Source organism: Salvelinus alpinus, chromosome 12, assembly GCF_045679555.1.
Source record: "Salvelinus alpinus chromosome 12, SLU_Salpinus.1, whole genome shotgun sequence".
Lineage (NCBI taxonomy): Eukaryota > Metazoa > Chordata > Actinopteri > Salmoniformes > Salmonidae > Salvelinus > Salvelinus alpinus.
This window is the reverse complement of record NC_092097.1, coordinates 12,408,184-12,430,152: the sequence shown is the minus strand read 5'-3', so window position 1 is coordinate 12,430,152 and position 21,969 is coordinate 12,408,184. Positions and strand designations below refer to the sequence as shown.

At 38.9% G+C, this 21,969-nt stretch overlaps 1 protein-coding gene and 1 long non-coding RNA gene across 4 annotated transcripts in view; one reads left to right on the top strand and one right to left on the bottom strand.

Moving 5' to 3' along the window:
• Window positions 1-176: 176 nt before the first annotated feature.
• LOC139535223 (uncharacterized) lies at window positions 177-1,238 on the bottom strand. Its single transcript, XR_011667084.1, has 2 exons — window positions 878-1,238; window positions 177-316 (listed from the first exon to the last, which is right to left on the bottom strand). It is a non-coding gene; the product is annotated as an uncharacterized lncRNA (long non-coding RNA).
• Window positions 1,239-2,660: 1,422 nt separating this feature from the next.
• Window positions 2,661-21,969, top strand: part of LOC139535553 (contactin-4-like) — a 182,015-nt gene continuing 162,706 nt past the window's right edge. For 2 of the 3 annotated variants that reach the window (XM_071335060.1, XM_071335058.1), the window contains exon 1: window positions 2,661-2,971. The gene's annotated coding sequence lies outside the window, so the exon portion shown is untranslated. Of the gene's footprint in view, window positions 2,972-3,042; window positions 3,271-21,969 lie in introns of those variants that run through there. The other variant, XM_071335059.1, reaches the window with a different exon arrangement.

The window sequence follows — 21,969 nt, the reverse complement described above, 5'->3', positions numbered from 1 at the left end:
GCCCTGCCTCCAGCTGTTTGCTTAGAAATTCTACTCGCCTCCTTCCGTGATTCTCTGCGGCACCATGTAGGATTTTTTTCCTGGGAGCTTTATATGTCCTGCCTTGTACGTGTGATGTAAGTTCTACAAGTGTTCAGTTGTCATTGTAACTGTCCCATTTTTTATTAAACAGTCACTTTTACCTTGTAAAATTTTTAATTGTGAATTAAAATGAAAACGTGGATTTTTACATAACAGAGATTTATGTGTTTCATTTTTTAACATGCAGGAAGTAGGCCAAGTCATCCATGGTTCTGTTACTCTGGCAGTGTTGATGCTGATGGGAAAAAAAACATATATATATATATCACTGAAATGCATTGAAATCACTTATTAGCGCAAGTTTCAATGGCCTTTCCAAACCAAGTTTTCATTGTATTGATTCTAACTCAATGTCATTGTATATTAATTTCTCAAGTTTCTTTAAGAAAAGGGAAAATACTTGTAATGAGAGTAATGTTTGCCATTCTTTTGAACAAAATGTTCCTGGAGAAACTCTTGGGACAGAAGGGACGAGTCTGAGTCTGTGGGGGTTGTTGGCTCGGTGTGGGAAAACATTAAACAAATTGTTACTGAAATAGTACACGGTACAATGTAATGTCATATTCATCTATATTCCTCTCAAACCAAACACACTGTCATGTCATCAAATCGCATCTCTAGCTTCAGTTAGCTAAAGTTAGGTAGTTGAAATAAAGAAATTGAAATTGTGAGGTTTATGCAGTGTAACAGTCCGAATACAGATGACGTTAGCTAACTAGCCATGTTAACTAGCATGAACATACTAAGGTTAACTGCTAATGTAGCTAGCAGGCTAAACACGAAACCCAACACTTACCTACCAATCCATGAGAACGGTGGCCATTTCAGCATCACTCTTCCATCTTTCTAAATTAATTCCAGTGTTTCTGGATTGATCCTTTTTTATTTTGGGGTCATCCACGACCTGCGGATTCCTACTTTAATAACGGAATCTAAAGTATTTATTCCGGCGCATGGTGAAAACGGTATAGCCATTGTGGAGTACAACCGGTTCTATTTCATGGTTCAGAGACTTTTCTATCCTTAGCGAGAAGACAGATAGTCTGGGGTTAAATGTCTTGGCAAGGCGATCATTAGTCAAGCTCAGAGTGAAAGACCACAAAGACGTTGCTTACAGCTCAACAGGGAAATACTGTTAAAACGTAATTTTCAAAGCGGCAGGAGCATCATGGGAAATATCCAAAATCACCTGAACATTTTAAATCATATAATATTATAGTTAAATATATTTTACAATCAGACATAAGATCTACACATGAACTATATTGGTTATGGTCACTGTGTCCTCTGTACTGAAGCTCTTTTCTGTACCAGCTTCTTTGCAATGCCCACTGGGAATTTCATCTACTTCTACTTAATTATCACTTTTTTTTTCATTTACTATTTTATAAGGAGTAGATTTTCTTAAATACCACTTACTATAATTAAGGCTTCTATGAAGATAATGGAAAAATAAGGGATCAAAGGTTGAATTAGTTAGGTGAGGCATACTTATGTATTTAATTCAATTTATACATCTACGTTGAATAGATTTCAAGCTACTGCAGACAGACAGACAAAGACAATTTGTCAATGTTTTAAGTACATTATTACTATGTATGAATGAACAAGTCAATGTTATTGCATGCATAGTCTAGATAAAAATACATAAACAATAACTGAATTTAAATTTCATTATGGTAGCTACTAACAATTACCTCTGGCACAAAGGTCTTATTTTGACAACTCACTTGAAATCTTGTTGCCACCTAGTGGATTGTTGTATGTTCCCGAGAGGATGAGAGAGAGAGAGAGAGAGAGAGCGAGAGAGACTTCAATAATATGATCAAACCACTGACTTCACGCTCCTGGCAATACAGACTTGTGTCTATGGACTGGTAACTGGGAGTCACAGGTGTCGATAGAATCAGTTCATTGATTAAGATGTAGATTTAAAGGCTTAAAGTTCTTCAACTGACCTCATGGACCTCCTGCTCCCCGGGTACATCTCTGTATCCCTTAAACCATCTCATTGTTGTCAATGGTAAATATCGATTCCATCAGCCAATTCTGCTTAATTGAGGGGAATTTCATGGTATTGAATGGAAAATGCAATATCCGGATGGTGAGATGTGATCTCATTAAGAAGATATAAATATTTGATCAGCTAATGCATTCTGGGTGTAGCCTTTTCCAGGGTTATGGGCTGATACATTTAGCATGAGGACACTAAACCTTGTTCTGGAAGGATAAACCTCAGGTTATTACCTGCCTGATTGCTGGTTTCAGACACTATTGAGGAAACAAAAACCCTAAAAACCCTATTACTGAGACTATTGTATAGAAAATATGTTTATAAAAAGCCCACCCAAAAAGTTTTAAATGAACAATTCTCATAATTTTGTTGGTAGTTTGGAAACAAGAATACCTTCATAACATTGGAATTGTTATTTCTTTCATCTAATAGGGTAGCCTAATATCACAGTCTTGACAATATAGTTACACTACTGTTATAATGACTTCAGTGAACTTTAAAGTTATTGTACCAGATTTCCTCAGACAAGTCCTAAGTATGTGGGAGGTGCCCCCAGCTCCTCTTGTGCCAGCTCACGCCACTGTAGGATAAGGCAGAATGATTTATGCGCTAATGGCATGGCACTGCTTTCCTAATCAATGGGAATCGTACTAGTTTACAATACTTTCCGCGTATTGCTGAATTGGAGTGTTTTACAGATCGCGTAGTTATTTTGTATTAGAGCCCAGCTGAAAGAATTGCTCTATTATATCTCGACCGCTTAGACTACCCAGAAGGGTCTGTTCCGCTTGGATGCTCGGTGCAGTGAGTGCCTCACCGAGGACAGCTCGTGTGCCTGCTCTGCTCCGGTTAGAGGAAGGAAAATGATGCATCACAGTAAGTATATTTAGATAACAGTCGCGGGGAGCTCCTGTTAAACTGTGCACTCTTTACCTACATTGCAAACAACGAAAGCGACATTCATAGAGTAGGCTACTATTTTAATGTATTCGGGCGGGGATAGCCTACAATGCCTTGCACTCTCGAGTGAGGGAGGAATATTCATAGTGCATACTCAGCCGCCGACAGCGTCGCCACGATTCAACAGTGAATGTATGTGTACAGAATGTTGTTAGGAGTATCGAAACACGGATTATTTAAATGAAATGCAAATTGCAGGGATAATTACGCATACGGTAAGAATATTGTTATTATTATTATTAGGCTATTATTACTGTTATCATTATTATGCTAGACTATTATAGCTTGTTATCTGTGTCCCAATCGAATATATTGTCAAAATAGTTTATTTATTTGCTTTAGCCTTGTTTGTAATTTCATTTCATTCACGTGGAATTGTTCAATCAGTGCTCGAAACTGTAGTAGCCCAAGCCCGTATAGGCTTATAGCCCACACTGCAGGTGAAAAGGAACCTCTGTAACTTTCCCGTGAAAACTCATAACCCATATCCTACTAGTGTTATCCCATATTTACATCAGTAAACAGGGTCCCCCATGCATACGCGCGCGTACCACTTGGAGTTGTAATGATCTGGGGCCTCATTTATCAAAGGTGCGTGCGCACCAGTTTTCCCACAAAGGTTGGTATTTATCCATTTTGAACTTGACGGGAAAGTGTGCGTATGTCCACGCAAATCTCAGACCATGCTTACCGCAACTTCTATTGGTTGAGCAACTGTATTGCAAGCAATATGTTCGGGGAAATGAAGGTGTTTGATGCAAGGCAATTATAATAATGGTAGGCTAATAACATATTAAAACATAGGCATAATGATAAAACAGATACATTTACATTTGCCATTGGTAAGGAGATCACATAGCAGCATGATGCCTAATATATTTGTTTTATTTTACTATATTGGCCTAAATCATAATCATATTGCAGGATATCTCTCCTTTTCTGTCATGACTGGGTTATTCCCGCTACACAACAAATATTGTGTAGTACCATTTATCCATCGCTCATTCAATAGCCCACCATGCTCGAAAGTAAATAGACCAGTAGCCTATTTAAAAAATATTTTACAGTATGTGTAGGCTACAGTTTTGCTATGTGATAGGAGTGCGTGATCACAGCCTATTTAACCTCAGAGCCTATCCCAAGGCAGGAAACATAATCATGTATTGATAAACAAAATTATTGAACAACAATTCGTCTTTTGCATAAAAGTGTGGGCTGTAGACAGTATTTACTTTAAAATAGTTAAATAGACAATCAATCCTGCAGAATGCACCCCCAGTGTTTGGCACTGGCTATAGGCCACATGCATTTTTTGTTTAAAAATGTCACTGCAAAAGATTAAAACATTCTGACCACACCTCTACAGAAATGTGATCAAATTTGCCGTTGCCCTTTCTTTTAGAAACTGTCTTGATCCAGTTCCAAAGTCTCCAAATCATACAGCAAATGAGGGCATTTTTGTTACCATTAAAGGTGAATGGAGGGCAAGGTTGTAGCACTCGTTCACAAGCACAGAAATATAGTATGATATGTTGCATGTGACAGTTTGATAAATCACACTAATTTATTGCGCATGCAAATCCTAGAATCTCCAAGTACGCCAGAATTTAGTGAGACATTTATGCATGTTTGATAAATGAGGCCACTGATTTGCCAGGAGTGTTGATTTAGTTTGGGTGCTGTTATGCTGGAAGTATGTATTCTATGAGTCAGTAGCTGTGTGCCACCACGCCGATCAGTGCGTGCAGATGTTTGGTAGCCTAATCCCTTGCGCTGACTCCCTATCATAATCCCCCCTGGATTTGCTGATTATGTAGTTGACCAGCAATTGCGGTCATAGTATCCTATGTCTAGCCAACTAGTTTAAGCAAATAGAAATATTCCACAATGGCTTCTCTTCTACATTATCTCAATTTTGTACAGGCTATACAAGTACACTTTTAGCAAATAGGCATAGGTTTAGTCAGAAAACTTCAAGACATATCAATAAAGTCAAGATCAATATCCTAAATAACATCCTTCCTAGTTTTCTTCTGCCACCATTGAAAATCATTTCCTAGCGATCAACACAGGACTAATCCAAGCATCTGTCCATCAGCCTCATGGTACCCTGCTGCTGTTGCTCAGTGCCCTTATCTGATTTAAATGGGTGGCTAACAGATGTGTCCACTCACACTCGCTGTAGCCAGATGCACAACTAAACCTGCTCTTTTAATATGTATAATAGATATTTGAGCATCTGTTTGGTTTTTAGTCCGCTCTTATATTAAACAATTACTGGTTGACCAAATGTGTTATTTACAGTGTATATTTGTATCTGCGTTCTCCACGGCTGCCAGAGTCCTCTGTGAGTTCACTTGTGTTACTGGTTAGGTGTGCTCTGAATGTGGAATGTATGATAAGGTGTGATATCTGTTTTGCTGTGGGAGATGAAAAGCATCCTTTAGATGAGTGATATAGACGAGGCTGTGCTGTAAATTTGGTTTGTCTGGTAGCTATGAATGGATCCTCTGTCCCTTTGCACTTCATATGGACATTATCGAGCGCATTCCCACTGGGCACGGACTTAATTTCAGCGTCTAGTTTTGGTTGAGTTGACAACTAACCTAAATTCTACGTGAAATCAATAAAACATTTCACTATGTCATTGGATCTGGTTGAAAAGTTGGGTGAATAAAGTCAGAGATTCCCTTACATTGATGACTTTTTGCAAGTCCAATCAGTTTTCCATGTTTATTCAACATCATCACATCAAATGTTTTTGTTGAAATGACATGGAAAGAACATTTAATCAAACCGTTAGTGGGTTTCCTCAATCATGAATTCCATGATAGCAAGAAGAAATTGTCCAGGCAGTCCTGTGTTGGAAATCCTCACCACTTCCTACCCTGTCCTAGTTCCTGCGTTCTTGATGAAAGTAATCCCGAGGCTGACATGCACCGTGCAGCTCAATGGACACGGCAGGCACCCTGCAGAGACAAACCAAGTTTGGAATGACTTTGCTACCTGGCATAACTATATGATCTGCCGTAGACACATGGTCGGTTGGTTTATACATTGCGTGTTAATTGTTGCCACACATTTCAGTGACATGCATGTGTGGTAGTTTCTTGGTGGACTGGAGAGTGAGTGCCCTGGCAGATGCAGCTTTGCAGGAAGTAGAAAAACCGGCCTTTAATGGTTAGCGTGCAGCAGGCCAACAGCCTGTCAGAAGTGATGTAGTGCAGAAGTGACATTAAATAGATTATGGGATAGTAACATTTAGAGACATTTCATAAAAATTTCATTGGATGGTTCCTGCTGGTATTGAGAAAATGTGTCATAGGGGATATTTTTATTTAATGTATACAATTTTTCCCTCCCTCCAGGAGAGGAAAAATTTTGAAAGAAAAGGAAATCTTTGTTTTCCATAGTAACCTTTGGGAAACATGTACATTTTGCAATGCTTCTGGAATAAGATAAGTGTCCCCAGCAAGCGACTAAAGTGAGTGTCCATTAAGGTTCTGTAACTTTATTTCAGCATTGGAGAGGAGTGCCTGTCAAACTCTCTCAGTTCAAAAGAGAGGCATTGTGCTTGTTTCACATGCAAGGAACTCTTCAGCATTTTCTTCACATTTTCAACTCATTTTGATCTCTTATTGAAGCAGTATTCAGTCGGGCAGCAGTGAAGTTCAGCCAAATGTGTCTGTCCTTCTTAACCAGTAACCGTGCAGCCTTGTCAGAAATCTCCTCCCCACTCACGTAGCTGTATCAATACGGTTGAGAGACACTGTATCAGTCAAAATGTTGAAATAAAATAGATCTTTCGACTTTTTCCTAAATTCATGCTTGATAACGTGCTGGAATTATAATCTGGTTCCTTATGGACGTTATCATCACACCATGAAAGAAAAGTTTCTTAATTTCAAGTCATTCCCCTATATTGCCCTTCCCAGTAGTGACAGGAAATGTTATCATTTTGCATACATTCAATTATATAGATAGGCCTTTAGCGTCTATTAGAGTCCAAAAAGGGTACGCGTATGCACAGCGGTGTTCTAGAATGTTGTTCTTTCATACTTTTTTACTTTTGGAATTCTCCGCATGGCTCAATCATTTTCCCGAAGGACGGTGGTCTCAAAGCCTCGTAGCTATGTCAAAATGGGACCCAGGACTATCATGTCTCTGCATTTGTGGACTCTGATTTATGCTTTAGCCAGTGCTTTGAGTTTTTGATCTATGGTTGCCTGTGTATACATTTTCTTGCTCTTTTTTACCCCTTAGGTACTACTGTACACCGCTACTTTGATTATGATATTGACTGCATTTACAGAGCCAGAAATGCCTCCAGCACTTATTTTCATGAGTGCTCAACCAATGCCATAGTCCAGAAAGCCACTCATCTCTGCACAGTCCCTACTGTGTGAGTACAATCTCAGTTGAAAAGCGCTGTAATTCCACGGGACTCCTGACCAAACCGGGAAGGTTTGGCAGCACTATTAGGCAGGCCCCTAGTTGTTGACTATGAAGTCTAAGTATTTTCTTTGGAGCGTCACGACTATGGGGGAATGACTTTTATGACAAATAACTGTGCAGTCCAAGGGTCTTGCCTCTGAGGTTGTTGCCACACTGGCGCTTTAAAGAACAACAGGGCAAAGAGCAGCAAATAAAGACAAATGCTCTGTGTCAGTTCTTTAGCACCACTTTTCTGCTGCTCTCTGCTGTTTTTTAAAAAGTAAACAGTGCTGTGTGATTCTTCATAACATCATTATGGATGAGAAGGAGGCTGCAGGCCCCTGATACTACTTTGCCAGTGCACAGACAGCGGTTTACACACCTCCTGTGTCATATCTGGGTGTTCTCTGCCCGCCGAGGAGCCAAATTGTTTGTTCATTGGGATCATTGGGTGTAGTGTCAGTCATTGTTTTGAAGCAGGCATTGTTTTTGCCAAGCTGAGTTGTCAGTGGTGTAGGCAGCAATCTTGCCATATGTATGCAAATGGGAATAGCGGAGAGACATGTACTATATCTGAATACTTTAGAACATTTCTACATTTGAATACCCATATCAATCACCCTGGCACAACAATAGATACTCTATGTTTTGTATGAGAAGGGTTTTAACTGAGGGAGACATTTGACACAGCCCTCAGGTCCATTCTCCAGTATAGCGTCATGTCCAATGGTTCATTTATAGTGTTTTTAGACAGAACTGTGTGGGACTGAGGGACCAAAGGGTTTCAACAGAGGGTTTCTTTTCAGAGAAAGAGGACATCCCTGACTGTCCATCCCTGTCAGCTCTAACCCTTTGACCTTCTTTTACACAAATTGGTTGTTTGTACAGCATCATGTTTTATTCCATGTGTTCTAAAAACATGAACTAGCTGACAGCAGCACAAAACCCAGCAGTGGTGTTTTTGTGGAGCAGCACTTTTATATAAAAGCATTTCAAAAGTGAAGTAACGTGGTGGTAAATCTATCAGCATTGCTAAAAGAAAACATTGAGCATTGAGCCTCTTGTTCAAGCAGACAATTCAAGCAGACAGATAACATGCATCTAAAGAAGTTATGAAGTAGACCTTTACTGCAGTCAAATTACCTAGTGGTCTCATGGGTGGAATGTTATTCATATCTTTTATTATTTCATAATTCAACAACATTCTTTTTTTTTTAACTGACGGAAATCCGGTGTTTCTATGTCAACGGTTTTGTTATATTTCAGTCTTCTGTGATGTACTGTTACGTACACTTAGGTTGGAGTCATTATAACTCGTTTTTCAACCACTCCACAAATGTCTTGTTAACAAACTTTAGTTTTGGCAAGTCGGTTAGAACATCTACTTTGTGCATGACACAAGTAACATTTCCAGCAATTGTTTACAGACAGATTATTTCACTTATAACTCACTGTATCACAATTCCAGTGGGTCAGAGGTTTACAGACACTAAGTTGACTGTGCCTTTAATAAACAGCTTGGAAAATTCCAGAAAACGATGTCATGGCTTTAGAAGCATCTGATAGGCTAATTGACATAATTTGAGTCAATTGGAGGTGTACCTGTGGCTGTATTTCAAGGCCTACCTTCAAACTCAGTGCCTCTTTGCTTGACATCATGGGAAAATCAAAAGAAATCAACCAAGACCTCAGAAAAACATCTCCACAAGTCTGGTTCATCCTTGGGAGCAATTTCCAAACGCCTGAAGGTACCACGTTCATCTGTACAAACAATAGTACGCAAGTATAAACACCATGGGACCACACAGCTGTCATACCGCTCAGGAAGGAGACGGGTTCTGTCTCCTAGAGATGAACGTACTTTGGTGCAAAAAGTGCAAATCAATCCCAGAACAACAGCAAAGGACCTTGTGAAGATGCTGGAGGAAACAGGTACAAAAGTATCTATATCCACAGTAAAACAGGTCCTATATCGCCATAACCTGAAAGACCGCTCGGCAAGGAAGAAGCCACTGCTCCAAAACGCCATAAAAAAGCCAGACTACAGTTTGCAACTGCACATGGGGACAAAGATCACACTTTTTGGAGAAATGTCCTCTGGTCTGATGAAACAAAAATAGAACTGTTTGGCCATAATGACCATTGTTATGTTTGGAGGAAAAAGGGGGAGGCTTGCAAGACGAAGAACACCATCCCAACCGTGAAGCACGGGGGTGGCAGCATCATGTTGTGGGGGTGCTTTGCTGCAGGAGGGACTGGTGCACTTCTCAAAATACATGGCATCATGAGGCAGGACAATTATGTGGATATATTGAAGCAACATCTCAAGACATCAGTCAGGAAGTTAAAGCTTGGTCGCAAATGGGTCTTCCAAATGGACAATGACCCCAAGCATACTTCCAACGTTCTGGCAAAATGGCTTAAGGACAACAAAGTCAAGGTACTGGAGTGGCCATCACAAAACCCTGACCTCAATCCTATAGAACATTTGTGGGCAGAACTGAAAAAGCGTGTGCGAGCAAGGAGGCCTACAAACCTGACTCAGTTACACCAGCTCTGTCAGGAGGAATGGGCCAAAATTCACCCAACTTATTGTGGGAAGCTTGTGGAAGGCTTACATTTGACCCAAGTTTAACAATTTAAAGGCAATTCTACCAAATACTAATTGAGTGTATCTAAACTTTCTTACCCACTGGAAGTGTGATGAAAGAAATAAAATCTGAAATAAATAATTCTCTCTACTATTATTCTGACATTTTACATTCTTAAAATAAAGTGGTGATCCTAACTGACGTAAAACAGGGAATTTTTACTAGGATTTACTAGGTATTTTATTTGACTTTAGTTAATTAATTTGACCATAAAAAAAATACGAGCACACATAAAACTTGAAAAGCCATACATGTACATGCACATGAGTAAAATCATCGAGGATAACACACAGTAAAGTCTGGGACTTATTTCCGTTGTGGTCCTCTTGAGACATGATGGTTAGGCAATATCCAACACGGTTGAACACAGAATGACAGCGAGATAATAAAATATAAAAACGAAGAGGAACATCTATCTCATCATTGTAGTTACATCGTAGGGTATACTTTTGTTTCAAAGTAGATTTGTTTAAGACTACCAAGAAACACTCTGTGTGACCCTGATTTAGCCCACTGCAGTAAAAGGTTCATCTGTTGAAAAGTTTAGACCAGTACAGAGAGTCCTTGTACTTCAGCTCAAGCATTGAACTTGTTGAACTGTCAGTATTCTTGAATACGTAAGAATAATAATATAATAAAAAATATCTACCACAATGAACCAGTGGTGTAATATTTATCATATTTATATTATATATACCTCACATACGACCCGTAATAAGGCTAAGCAATTAGCCCATTAAATGGTTTTCTGACTCCAGAAAGATGATTTAGAAATATGAAAGATACTATAGTTAAGTTACAGTAATAGAAAGGTCAAGAAAGGAATAAGAATTGTCTATATCATAAGCAAATATTTTATTAACATTGTAAAATGAATGATTCACACACAAGGCATAAGCTTAAGTTACCAAGCATTAACAAGCATTACAAGGCATTATTCTAGGCATGATCAGAGGGAGAGAAGTCATCACCTGAAAGGGCATGCCCCAAGAGTCCATGAGGATGAGAGAGAGAGTGTAGGTATCTCACTAGCACAGGTCTCACCAGAAAGAGAAGCTAAGACCCTTTTATACCCATTTTACCATGTTTAGATTTAAAATCTGAGTTGTTTGCAGGTAGTATTACTGTAAAGTTAACCTCTAATCAGATATCAGACCTACAGGATGTAAAGGAAACAGAACCTCTGCTTCACGGAGGTGTGACAGAATTGGGGATGGCCTGAGCAACACAGAGAAGGCTGAATTCCCGAGAAGGCAATAAAACCTCTTGCATACAGTTGATAAGAGTCACTTCAGGGGCTGGCTCGCCCTACAACAGCTCATCGTTTTACTCAAGTACTATATTCCAGCCAGCAACACTTCAATGGCCCAATGACCCAACAATTAAAATCAGCCTACCTCCTAATGCATCTGCCTGCACTGTCCTGTTTTTTTTCTTCATAAAAGGTGAAAAAGCCAAAAACGGCAATTTGTGTTAAAAGGCTTTTTATTTGCTGAGAGGCATTTGGTCAGCTCTAAGAGATCAGTCTACAGCTGGAGGTGTTGTGGTCTCACAGACCATAGATTGGATTTCAATACAACAAATCTCCTATTCTTACAGGATGGTAAATCATGTCTGCCACCTTTTACCTCCTGCCTTTAGGGGATGGGAAAGGAGAATTCTGTCCAGATCTTTCCATAAAAGTATTGTCTGAATTGAGGTATTAGCAGACTTTGAAGTTGGAAATACAGTGTGTTTGTAATGTAATAACATAGTTATTAAGGTTAGTTAAACATCCAATATGTATACATTAGTAAGGAGATAAAGTGAGATAATGAATTGGTTTTGCTCTTGTACAGTAGTTACATTATAACATATTCTACATCAAGGCAGCTCCATCTCCTGCAGTATTTCTTGCTTCATCATTCAGTTAGTTAACACCCTAGCTGTATTCCACTCATATTGCCTCAATCCTGTGCTTTAGCTATGTACGGTATGTTGGAAAATATGTTAGAGCTAGATGTGGGCTTCTTTTGGCTTAGAGGCACAACAATCCTTGGGGTATGGTACAAACTGTGTTGTTCCTGCATCACTTCCTTACTCAAACATGGTGTGATACGGTCCCTCCTTGGGAACAGATTCGATTGAAGGCCTAATAAGAGTAACATCAGCTTGTGTAAATATCTGAGCACTGGAACTATTGCATTATTAACTATGCTTTATGTGGGGGCTTCTAACAACTAATTTCCAAGCTATCACAGCAAGAGGGCAAGTTTGTGTTTTTTTCTTCAGAATGCACTTAAATTGCAGATGAAGGAATTATTTTGATCTTTTAACACTTTGTTATCGTTGTACCACTGGGGAAAATTCTCTGATGTTGCAATTATTTTTGAGAGGAAAATGGTACCCCCCCCCCATAGGGTGGGCCTGTGATTTGTGAGCCTTCTTTCCCCCACCATTTATTGGAATACAAATATGCTTAATAAAAACAACATGCCCCAGAAGGCATTGTTATTTTCTTTTCACATAGTTGAGATGAAAGAAAAGTTGGATGAATTGGGATCACTAGATGACTCAACAGAATGTCACAATGTTCTGGCACTGTTTTATGGTTTCTAGTGGATTGAATTTGATTTGATAGAATACAATCTTGTAAAACAAGTTCGACCAGAAACAAATACAAGGCCATTTGAATATCCTGATTCACAACAGTCTGCATTCTGTAGACTTTAGACAATTCATTATGAAAAACACACCGGTATCAATTCATATGAATATGAATACTGCTAGTATTCATCCTATGAATAGTATGTTGTATCCAAAGCCTGTGTTATTTATGTAGTAATTGTGAAGCATACAGTCTGCTGATGGCTGTCTTTGTTTAATTATGAATATTCAGAACAATACATTACATACATTTCTTGGAAGGTTTGACACTGCACAGCAGAAGTACTCTTCGTGTACTCCTCTCATTTATACAGATAGTAAAATGTCCCCTGTTGTTCTTATAAGTGAAAATGTTTTTGCTAATGTTTTCAAGGAATTGTTAAAGCTTATGAAAGCTACATGCAAATAGCAAAATAATGACCTCCAAGAGCTGCTATTAAGCAATAAGGGAGTCCTTCCTCTTTCTGGTGCATTTTAAACATGGGGACTTACCTGGGTGATTGACAGAACATCAGCTGAAAGGGCAGAACAGGCTAAGAATTATATGAAAATGTTTATTCAGTGTTAAAATGCTATCCAGGAGCACACTGGTGGACACACTATCCATGCTAGAAAAGCAGGAAAATATGACTCATGAGGTGAAATAATTGACAGCTATATTCAAGGGAAGTAGGCCACCAGAATGGCTTAGTTTATGTGTATATAATCCACTATAGAGTACTGTGTATGCAGCGAGCAGCGTTATCTAGTCTGCCTTACAAGTGTACAAAGCAACACGCCATGAAGTATCTGCTGTCAAATACACATCAATCACAGCAGATTATGAAAAGTCTCTTCTCTGCTTGCCATGTTAAAAAGGTCAGCAATTTAAAGGGATAGTTCGAGATTTTGGCAATGAAGCCAGAGTCATATGAACTTGTGGATACCATTTTAAGCTAGTTAGCATTTGGCCTGTGAAACTACCTCTAACTTCCTTCATACTGGACACAGATACATAAAAATGGTATCCACGGGTTCATCTGACTCTGGGGAAATAGATTCAAATTGCCATAATCCCTAAAGATCTCTTGAAACCATCTTGAAGAATCCAAATAGTCTGTTTCATACAGTCATTCTATCAATAGAAATGTCCATATACTGTCCTGTATGGCAGGCGAGTTATGATGTACTGTACCAGTGAGCCTGGGATGTGATTCAATTTCCTCTGAATGCAACTATTCTTTTTCTTTATATTCGTTATTTATCCATGTGAATCATGTTGAGACGAATATCTATTTTATAAGGGAGCGCTGGCACAATTGTCATTGTCATTCTTTTCGCTGTATTTCCTACAAGGAAATCCAAGCATCCATGTCAAGTATGGTTTGGGGTGTTGATGTTGATGCTGTATTCTCGACTTCACAGAAAGGGTAATGCTGCATTCTCGACTTCACAGAAAGGGTAATGCTGCATTCTCGACTTCGCAGAAAGGGTAATGCTGCATTCTCGACTTCACAGAAAGGGTAATGCTGCATTCTTTGACATCATTATATGGAGTTGAATAACTGCGCACGACTCCAGTTGTTCAGCCTTTATTGGGTTTTATAATGAGGAAACACATTCTATTGTAATCCAGCTGGTGTGCGACACCACAGTGAGTAGGGGATCGAGAGACATGATGATGTAAGTAATGAAGCCTGTAATATCACCCTGGATGGTCTACAAGCCTTAACTGTCCACTGCCAATATCTAGTCACCACCGATAACACCCACTGTGTTTCAGCTGGGCCTTTTATCAGGGAACAGATGATGATGGTACCAGTCTGTTAGTGAAATGAGGCACTGATGTTGTAGCCTAGTTTCAGAGATGTTAGTGCTTTAGCCAATCCCTTGGACTATGGCTGCCATGCCATATGTCTGGCATAGCATGGCACGGCAACGATAGTCAGGGGAATTGGCTACTAAATCACATGCATGCGAATGGGAATTGGTTTGGTTGATATGAGAAGTGATTAATACTTCAAGTTGATACTTGTAGCTTGTAGTTCTAGGCAAATCTTTTGGATATTCAATCTATATTTTTGTGAACATTACTGGAATATTTATTGATCAGAACAGGCTTCTTGAATCATGTCTTATATCTTTAAACAGTACAGCAATTGTATCATCAACAGCACTCTTGGACATCTTGATAGTTGAGCAGTTTTATAGTAGTGTCTCTGTTTATTGTGCTCCGAGCTGGCAGAGGCTGCACCGCTTCAGGATCATTCTATTTGACACTCATGAAACGCTTGCTGCATGAAACACTAGCTTATAGGGCGAAGAAAGGGATTTGTGTGCTGTGTTTTAGCTCTAAACTGTCTGCTCCTTTGTTCTGATGTTCATTATGGTGGTTATACAACAAGTCAAACCAATGCAACACACTGGTTCCAGACAGAGTATTATGAGATTCTCACAGACAGGGAGTGTTTCACCGTCGCCATAGCTTACCTTAGCTTGGTAACATCCCAATACAAAGAACCATGAGAAGGAGAATGTAGGTATATGTATTTTCGGAGGTTGATAGCCATACATTGTGAGCCATATAGTAGTTTCTTTACATTTTTACAAGTAGGCCTGGAATAACTATAACAATGGGCTTAGCTATAGTTTTAACTATGCATGGTGGAAATTAAAAACATTTCCGGGGGAAAAAATAGTTACTTTGTACGTGACTATAACTTTTTGAATGCAGATCCCCCAAAAAAGGACTACTTTTGCAAACTATTTTAATACAGATCTCAAAAAGTGACTACTTTGAGGCCTCCCGAGGGTTGCAGCAGTCTAAGGCACTGCATCGCAGTAGTAGAGGCATCACTACAGACTACACTTCGATCCCAGGGTCAATTTGGCAGTGCACAGTTGTCTGGGTTAGGAGAGGGTTTGTCCCATCGTGCTCTAGCGACTCCTTGTGGTGGACCCGGGCGCATGCCAGTTGCACAGCGTTTCCTCCAGCACATTGGTTCGGCTGGCTTCCGGGTTCAGCGAGCAGTGTGGCTTGGCAGGGTCGTCTTTCAGAGGACGAATGGCTCTCTCCCGGGTCCGTATGGGAGTTGCAGCGATGGGACAAGACTGTAACGACCAATTTGATATTACGAAAAAGGGGTAAAAAAAACAAAGGGACAACTTTTCAAAACTGTTTGAATACAGATCTCAGAAGTAACTACTTTGTTAACTATTTGAATACAGATCTGAGAAAGCAACTGCTTTTTAGAAATATTTAAATATTTGAAACACAACCATTCTTTTTTTAAATTTCCGTTCCACTGTTTCGACCAGCAAAATAAAGTTCTGAACTGCTTCGAATCTCCCAAAAAGTAATGGTTTATATTGTTCCTTTCTGTTCCTTTTTAAACCTCTGAAAACGACATGTTTTTACATTGAGCTCGACAATAAATTACTTGACCAATCACTGCAGATAGAGCAGCTCGCTATGAACTTGTCTGTCCAATGTAATGGAGTGTGTAGGGTGCAAGACGGAACTGGAATTTTAAGGGTGGAGAGAGAACGAGATGGTGAAGGAGGACGCTTTTTTTATTTACCTTTATTTAACTTGGCAAGTCAGATAAGAACAAATTCTTATTTAAAATGACAGCCTACCAGGGAACAGTGGGTTAACTGGCAGAACAACAGATTTTTACCTTGTCAGCTTGGGGATTTGATCCAGCAACCTTTTGGTTACTTGCCCAACACTCTAACCACTAAGCTACCTGCCGCTTGTAGCGCTGGGAATCTTGTGATGATATGCATTATCTGAATTAAGCCCACAGAATTATACCTAAAGAGGTGCGGCATCTATCTGTATTTTTTATTTTTTATTTAACCCTTATTTTACCAGGTAACTTGACTGAGAACACATTCTCATTTACAGCAATGACCTGGGGAAAAGTTACAGGGGAGAGGAGGGGGTATGAATGAGCTAATTGGAATTCTATCAAGGAACTTTGAATGCCTTTGAACTTCCGAGAGTTGGCTTAACGTTGGACCAGAGCTAGCTAGCTAGCTAGCAAGCTAGCTCTGCACAAGCTCTGCTTGTGTGCCGCTCTGCACACACAAGCTTGTTAGCTAGCTAGCTAGCAAGCTAGCAAGCTAACAAGCTTGTGTGTGCAGAGCGGCACAATAATTTTAATAAAAACACGTTTTACCTTTTTTTTGTTAACCCAATGTGAAACGTGATAACTATTGTATCCTTAACTAGCAGTAAAAAAAGTTAATCCATAGTCTTCTCAAATAAAAGAGCTCTCTTCCTAATTTCTGAATCACGCTTGTAGGCTCCAGTAGCTTCGGAGGGGGAGGGGCAGATAGCCTACATGCACACACACTGGCAAAGATTTTCAGCTGTCAGGCAGACACTGGAAAATGTTTTTTGAGAGGCGTGAATACTTTCAGCACATAACATATAAGGAGAGAAAATAAATTCCTATTGGGTGTGATGCCTGGTCGTGTGTACTATTCAGGCTATAATTATGCAATCCTGTGGTACTATACCTTCTGCAGGCATTTTTAAAACATTCCAAATGACAACAAATGTGTTATGATAGATTTTGGTCAAGACATCTTTAAGATTAGAATGTCTAACATCCATAACGGAGGGTGTATCATCTAAAGCGGTCATTTTTTGCTCTCTAAAGTAAGAATTGAAATGACTTTTTCATATTATTATCGTTTTTGTGTTCAGCCAAGCCTTTTCTTCAAAATGGCTATCCATGCTAACTCACAGACATTCTCCCCAAAAAGCTTGTCCGTTTCATGTAACATCCATTATTAGCTTTATTTCTCCATCATGCCAATATTTAGTCAGCTTTTTTGTGTATACATAAGGTTGCAAAGTGAGGGTATATTACTGAAAACATTCTAAGTTTAACAGTAAACTACCAGAAGTTTGGTAACTTTAAAGGATTTTATGTAATTTGTCACAAGATGTCTAGTGGCACTTTTGGCTACTTCAGATTATCACAGGTGTCTGTAATTATCTCGGGCCCTCTGTGTGGCCTTATGACATGTAAAACATATCAAAACTAAAATACATTGATTTTAAAATAACAACATATATATGACAAAGCTGAAAAAACATTATCCTAAATATAAACCACCAACCATCTGTGTTAAATATGAGGGTTTCAGCATGAAATATTCTTTATATATTTTTTACACACTTTTATTTATTTTAGGTCAATGTCTTTGTTGTTGTTTTGGCACCAAACTGGTGGCAATCGTGAAAAAAGTCAATAGTTGGAAGAGTTGCAGAGTTAATTGATGTTATGTTATGTTATTTTCTCTTGAACCATATGGTCTATCCACTAGAAACGCATGGACAATATGGACACATATATAAAAAATAAATTCTATATATGAATACATTTTTTATAAGTTATTCAAGTATAAGTTACTACATTTACCGCCATTGATTACCTGTTAATTACCAAAATTACTAAAGATTCTGGTAACTTTCGTAAATTACCTGTACTCTCCCCCCAAGTGGTACTATAGACACACACATCAAAAGCTTCATTTCTATTTTGTTTGTCCATTCTGTGAGACATTAAAACGTTTTTTTTTAATGCTGGAATCACCCTCCTTTCTTATATGTAGCTATTGTATTTACTTCCTTACAACAGTTTTTAATGTTTCTGTTCCCATTCATGGATGTGCTTTATCCTGGAAGGGACTGTTGTAATATTGTCATGGTGTGAACTGGCTGTGGGTGCTCCTTGGATCTTTCTACTACATCAATAGTCTCTGTGGCAGGACTATGAGAGAGAGACATCCCAGTTAAGACTTCAAAGTAAATACATGTCTGGTAGACCATGTCTGTCAAAACCTTTATCACAGTTGAAGTTCACATGGTTTCTGATTAATTAGGACACCTGTAGTCATTACTGAAGCATTACGAATGCCCAGTAAAATACAATATCTGATAATTATACAATAGCTTATGTAATAACTCATTCTGTCATTCTCTTAGCTCTATTGAGGCATAGTGTATTGTAAATGTGTAAATGTTGAGCCTACCTTTGTATGTGTTATAATAGGCATATGCTATGATGTATGTATCCTTGTAAGTATACTGTAGGTATACATCATTCAGGAAAGCTAATCAATGGTTAGTAATCTGACCTCCATTGCTCACCACGCACCATTTGGTACAATATCATGACATGTCTCCATTTTACCAAGTCACACTACAAACGAAAGACATTGGACATCGCAAAGCTTCTCACAGAAAAGCCTTCAGGCTACAAAGCTATACTGAAGAAAAATATTAATGCAACATGCAACAATTTCAAAGATTTTACTGAGTTACAGTTCATATGAGGAAATCAGTCAATTGAAATAAATAAATTAGGCCCTCCCTAATCTATGGAATTCACATGCCTGGGAATACATATATGCATCTGTTGGTCACAGATACACAAAAAAAAGGTAGGGGCGTGGATCAGAAAACCCGTCAGTATCTGGTATGACCACCATTTGCGTCATGCAGCGCGACACATCTCCTTTGCATAGAGTTGATCAGGCCATTGATTATGGCCTGTGGTATGTTGTCCCACTCCTCTTCAATGGCTGTGCGAAATTGCTGGATATTGGCGGAAACGGGAACACTCTGTCATACACGTCAACTCAGAGCATTCCAAACTTGCTCAATGGGTGACATGTCTGGTGAGTATGCAAGCCATGGAAGAACTGGGATATTTTCAGCTTTAAGGAACTGTGTACAGATCCTTGCGACATGGGGCTGTGTATTATCGTGCTGAAAAATGAGGTGATGGCGTAGGATGAATGGCACGACAATGGGCCTCAGGATCGCATCACGGTATCTCTGTGTATTCAAATTGCCATCAATAAAATGCAATTGTGTTTATTGTCCGTAGTTTATGCCTGCCCATACCATAACCCCACCGCCACCATGGGGCACTTTGTTCACAACGTTGACATCAGCAAACCGCTCGCCCACACAACGCCATACACGTGGTCTGCGGTTGTGAGGCCCGTTGGAAGTACTGCCAAATTCTCTAAAATGACATTGGAGGCTTGCCAACTGCACGCACCCTCAAAACTTGAGACATCTGTGGCATTGTGTTGTGTGACAAAACTGCACATTTTAGAGTGGCCTTTTGTTGTGCCCAGCACAGAGTGCACCTGTGTAATGAACATGCTGTTTAATCAGCTTCTTGATATGCCACAGCTGTCAGGTGGATGGATTCTTGGGAAAGGAGAAATGCTCAGTAACAGGGGTGTAAACACATTTCTAGGATATTTTATTTCAGCCAATGAAACATGGGACCAACACTTTACCTGTTGCATTAATATCTTTTTTCAAAATATTTAAATGTTGCAATTATCTTTTGATCCTTTGCGTAAATTAAACACTTCTGCCATAATGCCGAAAATGTAAGTACTTTGAAACATGCTTTGTGTGTCATTCATTTGTAATTTACGGTGGTATAATATACAGTCAGTCTTCAGTACATTTTAATGAGGACGAATGGAAACTGAAACCGTCTTGCATTGGACCGAACAAATGTAATTATAGCAATTCATTTTTTTTACAGATGTGTTATTATATAAACAAATTATATTTACAGAAATAGCTATACGTAGACAAGGCATACAAGGTTATGCATGTCATTGAGGTGGTCCAAATGAATAGTTGATCTTGCAGCCAGCTCTTCCCAGCTGATGCTAAAGGAAATACATCTTGTCAATAAGCAGAGTGAGGAAATATAGCTTCAATCTTGAAGGAGAGGGATTCATTAGAAGACACTGATTGAAATAAATTAAGATAAGATATTACATGTGACCCACTCAGACAAATCCAGGCTTCATTCTCAGTCCTTATTTTTCAGAAAGTGAAGAAAATACAATACTCTGGTCCCATATTGATTTCCTGCTCCTAGTGTTTTGAAACATATGATTATTGCATTACTCAAGCATGTCTTTGAAATGTAGTATTACATTTCAGTAAGCAAGAACTGAAGGAGACTTTCAGTGCTGCTTCTGCCTCTGTTTCGATAGTGAAATGCTAACAAGAGCCTGGTTGTGGCGTAATGGGATGGTGTGGGTTATTACATTATTATATACTTCTACTCTATGAATAAACATGTATTTACCCGAGGGACATAAGATTATTGCAGCTTGTTTTTTATAGAAGCTTTGCAAATGGTACATTGCATTACTTAACTTGTCATATTGCTGTAATACCTTTCTATCCAGTGTACACAGTGTTTCCAGAGGCAGCTTCTGACATTTGCCTCAGACTTATTCTGTATTCTTCTCTCAGACTCTATGGCAAGCTGCGCAAATCTTACTGCCTACCCCCACTGTGTTTCATTTACATATTTATTCCTCTCCCTGCTACTCAAAACCAAATACCTCTCCCATTTGGCACTTTTTAATGTGTTTGTCAAAACAGTTAGTAAATTAAACAAATTCCGCAATTTAATCAATTCAAGGAAAACCGCAATGCGGGTTCATTCAGATTGTTTATGTTGTATTTCAAGGATGGTTTTGTGTAAATATGCATTGACAAGGTCCGTAACAGGAACCGCTCCAATAAAGTGTAAATATTCTAAGATAACCCTCAGAGGAACCAACAAAACCTCAAACATCAGCACATAAGGCAGTTAGCTGTTATTCCTTAGAAGTCTGTGCAAACATTTTAGACCCCTAAAAAGAGGTACTCTGTTTTAAGCTCATTGTTTTCATATTTACTTTGAATAATCACTAGTTTCGAGATGCATACAGAATATATACAGTATATATACAGTACCAGTCAAAAGTTTGGACTAGTGGTCGAAAAAGTACCCAATTGTCATACTTGAGTAAAAGTAAAGATACTTTAATAGAAAATGACTCAAATAAAAGTAAAAGTCACCCTGCAATTTCCTACTTGAGTAAAAGTCTAAAGGTTTTTGGTTTTAAATATACTTAAGTATCAAAAGTAAATGTAATTGCTCAAATATACTTAAGTATCAAAAGTAAAAGTATAAATCATTTCTAATTCCTTATATTAAGCAAACCAAAAGGCACCATTTTCTTATTATTTTAAGTTACGGATAGCCCGGGGCAGGCACCAACATTCAGACATCATTTACAAACGAAGCATGTGTTTAGTGAGTCCGCCAGATCAGAGGCAGTAGGGATGGCCAGGAATGTTCTCTTGAT